Source organism: Aotus nancymaae, unplaced genomic scaffold (genome assembly GCF_030222135.1).
Source record: "Aotus nancymaae isolate 86718 unplaced genomic scaffold, 86718_ANA_hifiasm-v0.15.2.pri h1tg000029l, whole genome shotgun sequence".
NCBI classification, from domain to species: Eukaryota; Metazoa; Chordata; class Mammalia; order Primates; family Aotidae; genus Aotus; species Aotus nancymaae.
In genome coordinates this window covers 90,993,567-91,006,943 of record NW_026988442.1, presented here as the reverse complement: position 1 = coordinate 91,006,943, position 13,377 = coordinate 90,993,567, and positions in this window count along the sequence as shown.

Below are 13,377 nucleotides of genomic sequence, written 5' to 3'. Positions count from 1 at the left end.
CATGTATTGATTTATGTCTTTGCCTGGAGCTCTTACCTCCCTAAAATGTATAAAACCAAACTGTAACCCAACCTCCTTGGGTGCACTCTCTGAGGACCTCTTGAGACTATGTTCCCTGGGCCACAGTCACTCACATTGGCTCAGAATAAACCTCTTTTAAATATTTCATAGTGTTTCGTTTTCTGTTAACACTGAATTGCATAGCAGTTCAGGCTGTCAGTTCTTGAATTTGGAGATATGCTATGCAAGTATTGTTTTGTAAGTTTTTAGCTGAGAAAGTTTGAACGAGTTACTTAATTTGTCTGAAGCTTAAGTCTATTCATATGTAAAATAGGGATGGTGGCACCTAACACATATATAGTGAGCACTTAGTAAATGGTGGCTGTTAAGTGTGATCTGAATGAAGAGACCACCTGAAAAGGCTTTGTGTGAGCAAAAAGGCTGTTTATTTACCCAGATGCAAGTGGGCTGAGTCTGAAAAGAGAGTCAGCAGAGGGTGGCTGGATAGGAGTCGGTTTTATAGGTTTGTGGTAGGCAGTGGAAAGTTACAGAAGTTGCAGTTCAGGGTGGCTTTTGCAAGCCAGGAGGTGTTGTCTGGGGGGCTGGGTTTCACAAGGTCCAAGGTCCGGTGTCACAGAGTTGGCTTATCAGTTGAGGCAGGAAAGGTTGAGGCAGGAACAATGGCAAAATGTTGCCAGGTTGGTTAATCAGGTCACAGGGTCCAGTGTCACAAGGCTGACTCAGACTTTCTGGCTCCAGGAGTCCATCTGGAGGTGTACGTGTGGATCACAGGGGTCACCATGGCATAGTCTGTGGTTCACTTAGTTCAAAGAACCATGCAGTGGCTACGTGTAAAAATAAAGCCTAGTAACATAAGTTTATTGTACTCATAAACTGGTTAGAATGACCAGTAAATGTAAAAGAAAAAGTGATGATAGCTTTTGAGTAGAGAGAGAGGGGATGTTGAGGGCCACCTCCTGACAAGAGTTGATCTTGTCATTCGGAGTTCAGTGAAGGAAACAGAACTCACTCTAAGTATAACATGTGAAGAGATTTAGTTTTCCAGACGAGATGGACTTTTGTTTCACTCTTGTGTAAGAGTAGAAAAGTAAGTGGGCTTAAGATGGTAGACAACAGAGATTTGTTCTCTCACAGCTCTGAAAGCTGAAAGTCTGAAGTCAAAGTGCTTGCAGGACATTTTCTCTCTGTTGGCCCCGGGGAAGAATCTTTCCTGTACTCTTCCTTGTCTTTGGTGGTCATTGGCAATTCATGGCATTCATTGGTTTGCAGATGCATCAATCCAATCCCTGCCTCTGTCATCACATGGCTATCGTCCCTGTGTTTGTCTGTGTCTAAATGTCTCTCTCTTTATAAGGACACTAGTTATTAGAGTTATGGCCCACTCTAATTCAGGATGATGACATGATTTTTTAAATTGATTGCACCCACAAAGACCCTATTTCTAATTAAGACCACATTCACAAGCACTAGGGATTAGGATTTTAATGTATCTCTTTTGAGAGCACAATACAACACACAAGTAAACCCAAATAAACAGCAAAATGATTTTTATGAAATTTATAATTTTATGTAAAAGGTTTTTTTTATTGAAATATAACTTTATAAGCAGAAAAATATCAAAATTGTCAATGTATAGTTCATTGAATTAAGTTAGCAAATAAATAATTTATCCACCCAGATTTTTGAAAATGGAAGATGATCGATAAGACTCAAGTGGCCTCCCCCATGACACACCCAGCCACGTCCCTCCCACAAGAAAGTTAGCCACTATCCTGGCTTCAATTAGCACAAGATAGTTTTGTCTGTTTTGAATTTTTTATAATGAAATGATACAATATTTGCTCATGTTTCTGAGCATTTTCATTGAATTTATTTTTATTGAGAGTGTGATTATAGCAGCCCCTCCAGGAATGACTCTCAAAATGCTACAGAACTGATCAAGCGGGAAAGTTACCACCATGAATCTATCAGTCAAACTACTGAGTCCAAGAGCAAAGTACTTTAGCCGTGATCTTAGAACTGAAAAGCCTAAAGCAGGACACTGTAGTCACCATCAGTGCCACATACCTTAGTGCCTTTTGGACATCAAGGGAGAAAAGAGGTTGGATGCTAAAATACTTTGACACTGCTGCAGAAGAACCTCACAATGTGACCCAAGAGCACCTAAATAACAGAATTGATGTGACATCAAGAAGCACAGCTGCAAAGGAAGCTGGGAAATGCAGTCTTTACTGGCCCCATTCTCTGAAACAGCAGATAGTGTCTGAGACGGGGTGGCAGGTGGTTGCGGGGGGTAGCACAGCATGGAGGTGGGGCAAGCAGTCCACAGCATCTGTACACGTTGACAAACAGCAAAACATGCATAAAGGAGCTGAGTATTGTGCTGGGTTCTGAGAGACGAGGGAGTATTTTCTGGGAGGACAATGAGTGAAGGACCTTTTGGGCAAAGAGAGGAACACATGTCTGGACATTTCTGGTAACTGCTGTAGTCACGGACAAGATGACAGGAATCACCAAAGTGGCACTGCAGTCAAGAAGGCCATGATCTATTTTGATTTTAATCTTGTTTGTATCTTAAGGAGCTTTACTGGATTAAAGTAACATTTTCACATGGCAAAAATTCTAACTATGCAAAAGCATAGTCAATGAAAATACAACCTTCCTTTCATTCAGTCTGCAATCTCCTAGTTCCACTCCCAGAGTCAATTTCTATGGTCAATTCTCTTTCCTTCTTTCAGAAGTAGTCTAAGCATTTCATCCATTAGAAATTTTTAAATATGTTTGCACATAAAACTGTTTATCCCTGTAGCACTCAACGAGAGAATACAGTAATTTTATTCTGCACCTGGGTTTTATGTCAGAAGTATTTCCTAATTAGCACATGTAAATCTACCTCATTTAAAATAATTGCTTAGCATTTCATCTTTTCATCTAAATAATGCATCTCAGTATGCTTTATCCACTTCCCACTGATGGTCATTTAATTTCTTGATTACTTATGTCTCTGATATATAGGTAGAAAGATAGGAATAAAGAAAGAAAGATAGATATATGATAGATATAGATAGATATATAAATATGTAAATATATATCTAAGTATACACACACACACACACACACAGAGAGAGAGAGAGAGAGAGAGTTGCCTAAAGGAAGGGTGACTTCTAATGAGTAGAGTTTTCACTGGGTCAAAGACATTTATTTTTAATTTTGATGTATATTATCAAATCTTCCAAAGTGATTTCTATAATTTTTGCTTATAATAGTGCCTCCAGGCATCTACTTTTCTATAATTATATTTGCAAAGTAAACCTTTGCTAAGATTAATAAATTGCCTGGATCAATATATTTGTCAAGAGTAGTAAAAAGGTAAAAAGTAGATTTATTATGTTTTAATTTAGTTTTTTTAATAAATTATAAGTGATATTGGATTTGACCCATTTGTATCAGCAGGATGTCTGTGGAAGAATTCTATGATGGATAGACATTAGATATGAAATTTGAAAAGCAATAATACAATGGGATATGCTGGAAATCATTTTCAATTAATGGCCAGTAAATACAAATTATTTCACCAATGGAATGCAGATGGTATTTTTACCTGGGAAGATATAGGAAGAGACAGAAAATGAGTATCTGTTAGCTTTCCTAATTCAATATGTTTGATTTAAGCATGCTGAGCTTTTTTATTTTTTTCTTTCAAAATGAGAATGACCTCTGTTGATCTTATACTGGAATCTGGCCTCAAATATCATGTTATGGTACTTGTCAAGAAGCCAGATGCCCTCTCCCAGTCTAAAAACCTGCTTTTCTTCCTGAAAAATAGTTTGTGACACGAGAGATGTTGCTACAAAGCTATCCATTGAGCTTGAGTGATGTGGCAATGAAATTGTAGATAGTATCATTTTAAGAGGTTGTTCCTCAAGAAACACTGTAAACAGAGCCATGATTTAGAAACAAGAAAACTCAAGCATCAAAATACAGTAACAACTGGTAGTTTGGAAGAAAAAACACAGAGGCTGACTAACTTTAAAATAACCCTATTAATGCCCCTATCTGGAATGAGGCTGTTTTTAAACAAAATGGGCTTGTGAAAGACAATTTTGTTTTCTTTGTCTAGCAAAGGCCAGCATGTACTTTTAGTTTTCAGAAATATTACATATCCTCAAAACATCAGTGGTACAAATTTGTGAATTTCCACTCTAGAAGAGATTTTTATACAGATTGCTTCTTCTATAGCTTAGAAAATGAGTCAAGTGATGAAATTACTAAAAATTCACATAGCAGATTAGAGGAAGAACTGAGACCAGACCCATTACAATGACTTCGAGGCTGAGAATCTTAGATCACACAGCTGATTATCACACTGTGATATCAGAAATGGCCTAAAATTGTAGAAATTTTTAGTGTATAAAACCCAGCTATTTGTTTGCATTGACTATACTATTAATGGAAGACCTGATGGCAAATATATTTAAAGTATTAGTTATAAAGACAATATATTCAGGCTTCTAAAGGTTATATGGCACAGTTTTCTGCATATAAAACAAAGTCCACTATTTACTTTTTCTCTAAACAGTGAAATCACTCTTTTGCAGTCTGAATTATAGATGTGTAAGGGCCAGTAATTTTATTTCCTTTTTTTTCCTACTCTGTCTCTTCTTTTGTTTTGTTTTCGCTTTTCTCTTACTAAGTTGTCTTGTGCCCTCTGAGACACAGGAGATGGAAGGAATGAAACCGAATATGAAGTGAGGCTCTGATCACACTTACCTTGAATATCCGGGGCAGAATGGAATGCTTCATATTCCTAACTCTACAGTGCTGATTGATGATGCTTTAATTTTTTTTTTTTTTTAAGATGGAGTCTCACTCTGCCACCCAGGCAAAAGTACAGTGGCATGATCTCAGCTCGCTGCAACCTCTGCCCCCCAAGTTCAAGTGATTCTCCTACCTCAGCCTCCCAAGTAGTTGGGATTACAGGAACCTGCCACCGCGTCTGGCTCTAATTTTTGTATTTTTTAGTAGAGATGAGGTGTCACCATCTTGGCCAAACTGGTCTTGAACTCCTGACCTCTTCATCCACCCGCCTTGGCCTCCCAAAGTGCTGGGATTATAGGTGTGAGCCACTGCACCAGGCCAATGCTTTAATTTTTAAATGATTAAGAGACTCATGTCACTCAAGCATCTAATAAGAAAAAATATATATATATGGCTGGGTTCGGTGGCTCACAGCTGTAATCCCAGCAATTTAGGAGGTTGAGGAGGGTAGATCACGGGATCAAGAGATTGAGACCCTTGAGACCCCCCCAACGTAGTGAAACCCCCGTCTCTACTAAAAATAGGAAATTAGCTGGGCTTGGTGGCGCATGCCTGTACACCCAGCTACTTGGGAGGCTGAGGCAGGATAATCACTCGAACCCGGGAGGCAGAGGTTGCAGTGAGCTGAGATGGTACCACTGCACTCCAGCCTGGAAACAGAGTGAAACTCTGTCTAAAAAAGAAAAAAAAAATCAACAACTGAGAAAAATTGAAGCCATTTTAACTACTCTAGTATTTTGCATGATTGACAATGGACCAGCCAAAATAACTTGTAGAATGTAATAAAAATTACAAATTTGTCCAATTTTCCTTTAATTAAAATATAAAATATAAATTGGTGATGAATTTGAATTTAGAATGCCTTCTCATTGTGTTGTCTTTCTGTCTGTATGGCTTCGTCTCTACCTTTTTCCCAGTTGAAATTGAATAAAGTTACCTAAATAAAAATTTAAAAGAGGTAAATCCAGCTAAAATCCTTTAAGGGCTTCCCATTGAATTTGAGATTAATACCAAATTCCCAGGCACAGAAGGCAAGGGCAGGGGAGACCCTTTTCCTCCAGCCTGTGGCACGGAGACCCCAACACCTTACCTGTTCCATTTAGTGCTGATCCAGGTGCATTTCCCATTATGTTGCATTACTGTCTGTTATTTCATCTGCACGGAGGCCTACTTCACCTTTCTGATCACATGGTTGTCTTTCAAGGCTCAAGCCTCGATGCTGGCACCATCTAATTTATGATGCATGCCTCAGACATGCCAAATAAAATTACTCTTTCTTTTCTGCCCTAACCATATGCAGTGCGTTATGTGTAGTTCTCCCCTCACACACACCCCCTATACATCCCCTGTTTTGGGGACATTGTACCTCCTCGATACTAGTTGGATCTAATGAGGACTGGTAATTATAGGGCCCTCTATAGCCCAATCAATATTGCCTGACTGACCAAGTGGTATTCCAAGGAGTCAGTAAGTGAACTGATGCAGGCTAGTGTTATTACTTAGTGTTTTTTTCTTTTTTGAAACAAGATCTAGGGGAAAGTCTGGGAAGGTGTGAGACTGAATGTGCTGAAAGCCAGAATTCTGGCTTCATGAGGAAAGCAAGTATTAAAGACTGAAACTTCAAGTGGAAAGCATAACCAGCAACTTGGGTTTTGAAAATCACCCACTCCCGTTTTCTTCATTTTGTTCCCCTCTCACTTCTTCATTCCCTCATTCTCTAGACACTCCTGTCCAGCCATGCATGCTTACCTAATTATGCTTGTGCTTAGAAATCTCAGAGGTTCATCTTGAAACAAACCAGACATGGAGCCCTTGTTGAGGAATCCTCCCACTTAGGGAGAGTCACAAACACTTAGTCTACCATCATCAGGCTGAAGTCAAAATAATGCCAGCCAGACCCCTGGACAGGTAATTAGTCACAGCAGGACACACAGACCCTGCGTGTTGCACCACTCCCATGTGTCTCCTGTACCAGGTTTTTCTTTAAAAACTCTGTGGTAAATTTTAAAATTTAAGATGGTATTTTAGAAGACTACTTTGCTATCTTCTCGATTTGCTGGCTTTATGATTAAAACCTGCTTTTCCTTCCCCCAATCCTTGCCTCTTGGGTTTAGCTTTTGAGTGGCGGACGGCCGAACCTGGGTCTGGTTACCATTGGAGCAGAGATAAGATATAGAGAGGTACAGTTAAGTTCTTGTCCCTGGCTCTAATATTCCTACTATTCTTGTGTTTTATTAAATAATTCAGTATATTCCCATTTCTACTTAAGGACTTCAGATCATATGTGGACTTTTAATATATTTACAATATTTCATTCCACACATTCATTTCTCTGCTTCTGGCTCTCCACATTTCTAAGTCTAAAATTAGCTACTTATTTAGTTTAAATGAACATTCTCTTTTCTGAGATTAAGAGACTTAAAAGAACACTATCCTTGCCATAATAATGGTTATACCAGGTGGGTATGTTGAATGGTAGAGTTCTAAAGGGGGGTTGGGCACCTGTGATAAAATCACCATAATCCTATAAATTTAGAGACTTCCTTTGATATGGAAACAGACTGAGGTGGGCACTAAAAGGGCAAACATCATTATCCTAATATCGCTTTCTCTAGCCTACTACAGAATCCAGTCTGCTAAGCATGTATAATGATCGGGGAAGTCATTAGAGTTTCCGCAGTAAAGACTTGGGCCTCTTGTCTCCAGTGAAAGCTTGTTAAAGATGACCTAACAGGGTGGCTGCCTCTTCATTCTCTGTTTTTTAATGGGGCAATCTGAGACTACAAATTCTCAGATGATAATCAGAGGAGCAAAGGGTCGCTGCAAGTTGTCAGCAGGTGCCAAGGGCAGCTGGAGAAAACCATCACCTGCTGCAACCCTTGGTCCTAATTAGCCTCCTCTTCATTAATTACACACAGTCACCCACAGTCCTGGGAGCCATGGAGCCATTTTGTTTTATACTTAAGCTTGCAGAGAGCATTCTCCAGATATTTTAAAAATACAGTCATGATGCCATATGTCATACAAAATAAAATTAAGCATGGAGAGCTTGTTTGCATTAGAATATGAGTGTCTTTCCAAACAAGATGAGTGTCCTTGAAAGCAATGCGTTTCCTATTAAATTTCAATGACAGTAATTTCTAGGATCTATCCCCCTGAGATGGGGGTGGGCAAGGGGAGGTCACCAGGTGATGAATATGAAGATCCAGAAGGTTACAACGTTTCCTGGCTCAGACTGTCTGTTAAGGCCCCAGTGGTCTCTCATTGCCCATGCCTCCATCAAAATAGCCAACATATTTGAAACTGGCCAAGGAAAGTTCCAAATTATAGTGGAAGTCCACACAGTTTTCTCATAAGGTGTGATGATTTTGCATCCTTAAAGTATATTTATTCAGGTCTAGAATAAGTCTCATATATCATGTAATTCAAACTATCATTTTCCAAATGAGAAAAAGAGACATGAACACATTAAGTGCACACAACTGACTCGTGGCTCTCACAACTGATACGTGACAGAGCCGAGACAAAAAGTAAACAACTGACAAACGAAAACACCAGCTGCACCTTCTCAACCCTACTTTCAAAGCCTGCCCTGTTCACCGTTCACTGCTCTCCTATAACTTTGAGCCTTTCCTTCTCTGCGTGAGACTTTTCAGCATTCTAATGTGATAGTGAAAATTTTTTTAAAGAAAACCAACTTTGTCCTGTTTCCTCCTCTACCGCCTCTGCTCTGTCAATGCTGTGTCTACGTAACGCCTGCTACCCTGCTCTGCCCTTGCCTTCTCCCACCTGCCCCAAACCAGAATTCACCGTGTTCACTGTTACCCCGGGGCATCGGTGATTGTAACGGCTGAAGTCCAAGCACACCTCTATAAGATCTGTCTGATCTCTACATGGCATGGGAATGTAACTGTAGCATCTGAAGACTTTCTTCTTCCTTGGCTTTCCACAACCACTTCCTTGTGTCTTCTCTGGAAAAACGAAACCTCCTGCCAGCCCCTCCTTGGCTGCCTTGGGTACTGGTTTTCCGCATCCTGTTCTCAGTCTTTCTTCCCAACTTTTGTACTTTTGTTGTATTCATGTATCCTGTCCCAGGCTTCAACAAACCCAGATTTGTCCCTGGAGGCCTCTAAGCAATTGTTAATTGGCCATCTGCATTTGGACAATACTCAGGCGCGCGCACACACACGCACACACACACACAAAACCTAAAGCCCCTCAAACATCACACACACAAAACCAAATGTCATTGATTCCCTTACCTTTAAATTTCTTCACCTGTGTGTCACCTTGATTAAATGGCATCACTATTTAATTTACGCAGTTACCTAAGAGAGACTCATTGTAAACATCTGTGACTTTCACTCTTCCCTGCTTCACTTATTACACAGTTTCCTATTTGTTCTTCCAGTGAAATATCTCCTGAATTTCCATTCCTCTTTCAAACCCTACCCCAACCTCAGCCACTCATTGCAGAGTCCAATCACATCTTGTCCAAATTATCATTACTTCCTAATGGTCGTCCATAGATCTTTCCTCAACCCACCATCTCACTTACTAGGAGAACAGTCTCTACCACAGGATGAAAAGGAAAAGACAATAATTTCATTTGCCTACCTAACACCTTTGGTTCTAGGTTTTAGGCTTGGGTTAGTTTCTCAGATCCATAGAAGACAGCTTTGTCGTGATGTTGTCTCTGAACAGTCAAGTGTCCTTTGTCTAGAAACACCAGCTTCTTTCTCCTGAGTTTCCCTACAGGGAGAACTGACCACCTATTTGCCTTGAGGACCACTCACATAACTCTACTAGAACAGTGACAACATTGTTTGTGCTGGTCCTCATCCATCTACTTTTCTCCCGAATACCTTACGTCTTTGATGCCTCTGACTGTGTGTGTATATGTATATAATGATAACAACAGGGAATTCACACACACACACACACACACACACACATTGTTCTTATATCCTAGGACAAAATTAGTTACATTGCAGGTTTTTAAAAATCCTTATTAAATGGATGGATAAAGGATAACTATAGTATTTGCACACATATAAATGTATTATATTATAAACATAAGTGTGTATAAATGTGTTGGTCACTTCATGTGCACCAACTTATCTCATCTTGGTGTGGCCTGTCTCTGCTCCTAGGCATCACTACAGACATCAGTCCTGTGTGGGCTATAACTTCAAACAGGAGCCGCTTGCTAAGGCCTTGCCCCAGGGCCTGGCCAAGCCCTCCCACATTGGATGTCAGCTTGGTGCCCCAGGATGTATAACCTGCAAGTAGCATGGGGCAGGGGTACCTAAGTCTTCGCAGGAAAACCTTCAACCAATGGAGATGGGAGCTTAAGGTTAAATGAAGCCACTTTCTCCATAGGGACCATCCTGAGTTTCATCATGTGTCTGCTCTGAAGGTCTGAGTATCAGAACACTTGCAGAGGTGACCACATCTTTCACTCATACTCATATCAGCCCCTGTCCTCCTCTGTGCATGCATCATTTCTCAGCTCTTAATTTCTGCCTCTGGGAATCATATTCTCCAGCAATAATCAGAACTAGGCCATAATCTCAAGCTCTGATTTCTGCAGAATTGGGGCTGAAAAATTGGCTAATGATAACAACAGGGAAGGCAATTGCATATTTTTATTAGCTAAATTCTCTTTTTCCTATAGTTTTCCAAAAAAATACATTTATATTTTTATTAAAAAAAAGTGTCAGGGAAATTTGTTAGCCTGAATTTATATGTGGATAAAGATATACAGTGAGTATGTGATTTGACTCTCACCTCTGCCATTCATAAATTACTTAAAATGGCTAGTTTATTAATGTCAATAAACTTTGGGTATTTTTTTATCAATGGAATAGGGTTGAAAATAGTGGCTTCAAAGGATTGATATGAGTCTAAAATGCAAAAAATGGGCAACAACACCTCTTAGTGCCTGAAGTTCTGAATGTGCAATTCCCTCTTTTGCTACTTCAAAATATATTACCATAAAGTTGAATAATTATTAGGTGGAGAAAGCTACCATCATTCATTATAACCACAACTTTCATTTTCAGGAAATTAAAAATAGTCTAACACATTTAATGGATATAAAACTTGAACATTAATTTTCATCATTAGATTTATTTATTTCTTTAATGGCTAAAATTTTCTGATGTTGATTTGATAGAAGCTAAGGATTACTCTGACCAGCATCACAGATTACTGTGAGTCTCCATTGCATTCCAGTAAGAGACCCAGAGCTCTTACCGCTGACCTCAGCACTTTTACTTTTCCAGTTTCCATAAGGTGGGATGCAATAACATTCAAATAACACTATGTTGCTAACAGATGAGAAAATAATCATCAAATCAACAGATAAGCAGAAAACGGTCAGCCTGAGGGAAACTAAAATGTTGATTCATCAACTAGTGTCCTAAAATCTGAATTCAGCATCTGCAAGGAATTTGACAGCTGTCCATTTAAAATATATGCAAAGATGAATGCACAGAAATCCAGTGCACTCATATCCAGGCCACCTATTTTTGTTCTCATATAATGTAGTAACTTCACCTTTAAAAATAATTTTTATTTAATATCAATTCCAACTATGATGAAGGGCTCTACTTTATTTAAGAGGCCTCCTCCGTAGAATTCATAAAAATGATACAGAAGGAAATAAAAGCATTTTCTTTCCTTGTGTTGCATTTTCAGCTACATGTTTTGTTCCTGTGTGAATATCTTTGAAAATCCTTACCATGGCTGACGTAATTACTTGTCACGGCAGTTTTTAAATGCCCACTTTGATCCTCAAAATCTAGGCTTCAGTAGCTCTCAATCTCCTTGAAGAACTTAACCATTATAGAATGTTTGGCTCCCAAAAGTTGATAATTGCATGTTTATGGCATGAGCGAATTAGCACACAAACACAATGCAGTATTTGTGAGTGGGAGGGGGACGTGGTCCTTATTTGAGTCAGAAGTGACTTAAAGGCATTTAATAGCACTGCTTTTTTTTATGATTATACTTTAAGTTCTGGGGTACATGTGCAGATCACGCAGGATTGTTACATAGGTATACATGTGCCATGGTGGCTTGCTGCATCCATCACTCCATCACCTACATTAGGTATTTCTCCCAATGTTATCCCTCACGAGTATTCCCACCCCCTGCTATCCCTCCTCTAGCTCCCCACCCTGCAACAGACCCCATTGTGTGATGCTCCCCTCCCTGTGTCCATGTGTTCTCATTGTTCAACATCCACCTATGAGTGAGAACATGTGGTGTTTGATTTTCTGTTCTTGCATCAGTTTGCTGAGAATGATGGTTTCCAGATTCATCCATGTCCCTGCAAAGGACATGAATGCATCCCTTTTCATGGCTGCATAGTATTCCATGGTATATATGTGCCACATTTTCTTTATCCAGTCTATCATTGATAGGCATTTGGATTGTTTCCAGGTCTTTGTTATTGTAAACGTGCTGCAATGAACATATGTGTACATGTGTCTTCATAATAGAACAATTTATAATCCTTTGGGTATATACCCAGTAATCGGATTGCTGGGTCAAATGGAATTTCTATTTCCAGATCCTTGAAGAATCACTTCACTGTCTTCCACAATGGTTGAAGTAATTTGCACTCCCACCAACAGTGTAAAAGTTTTCCTATTTCTCCACAGCCTCTCCAGCATCTATTGTCTCCAGATTTTTTAATGATCGCCATTCTAACTGGTGTGAGATGGTATCTCAATGTGGTTTTAATTTGCATTTCTCTAATGACCAATGATGATGAGCATTTTTTCATATGTTTGTTGGCTGCATAAATGTCTTCTTTTGAAAAGTGTCTGTTTGTACGCATTGCCCACTTTTTGATGGGGTTGTTTGTTTTGTTTTTCTCTTGTAAACTTGTTTAAGTTCTTTGTAGATTCTGGATATTAGCGCTTTGTCAGATGGGTAGATTGCAAATTTTTTTTCCTATTCTGTTGGTTGCTAGTTCACTCTAATGATTGTTTCTTTTGCTGTGCAGAAGCTCTTAAGTTTAATTAGATCCCATTCGCCTATTTTGGCTTTTGTTGCCAATGCTTTTGGTGTTTTAGTCATGAAGTCCTTGCCTATGCCTATGTCCTGAATGGTTTTGCCTAGGTTTTCTTCTAGGGTTTTTATGGTGTTAGGTCTTACGTTTAAGTCTTTAATCCATCCGGAGTTAATTTTAGTGTAATGTGTCAGGAAGGGGTCCAGTTTCTGCTTTCTGCACATGGCTAGCCAGTTTTCCCAACACCATTTATTAAACAGGGAATCTTTTCCTCATTGCTTGTTTTTGTCAGGTTTGTCAAAGATCAGATGGTTGTAGATGTAAGGGGTTACTTCCGAAGCTTGTGTTCTGTTCCATTCGTCTATATCTCTGTTTTGGTAACAGCACCATACTGTTTTGATTACTGTAGCCTTGTAGTATAGTTTGAAGTCAGGTAGCATGATGCCTCCAGCTTTCTTCTTTTTGCTTAGGGTTGTCTTGGCTATGTCAGCTCTTTTTTGGTTTTGTATGAAGTT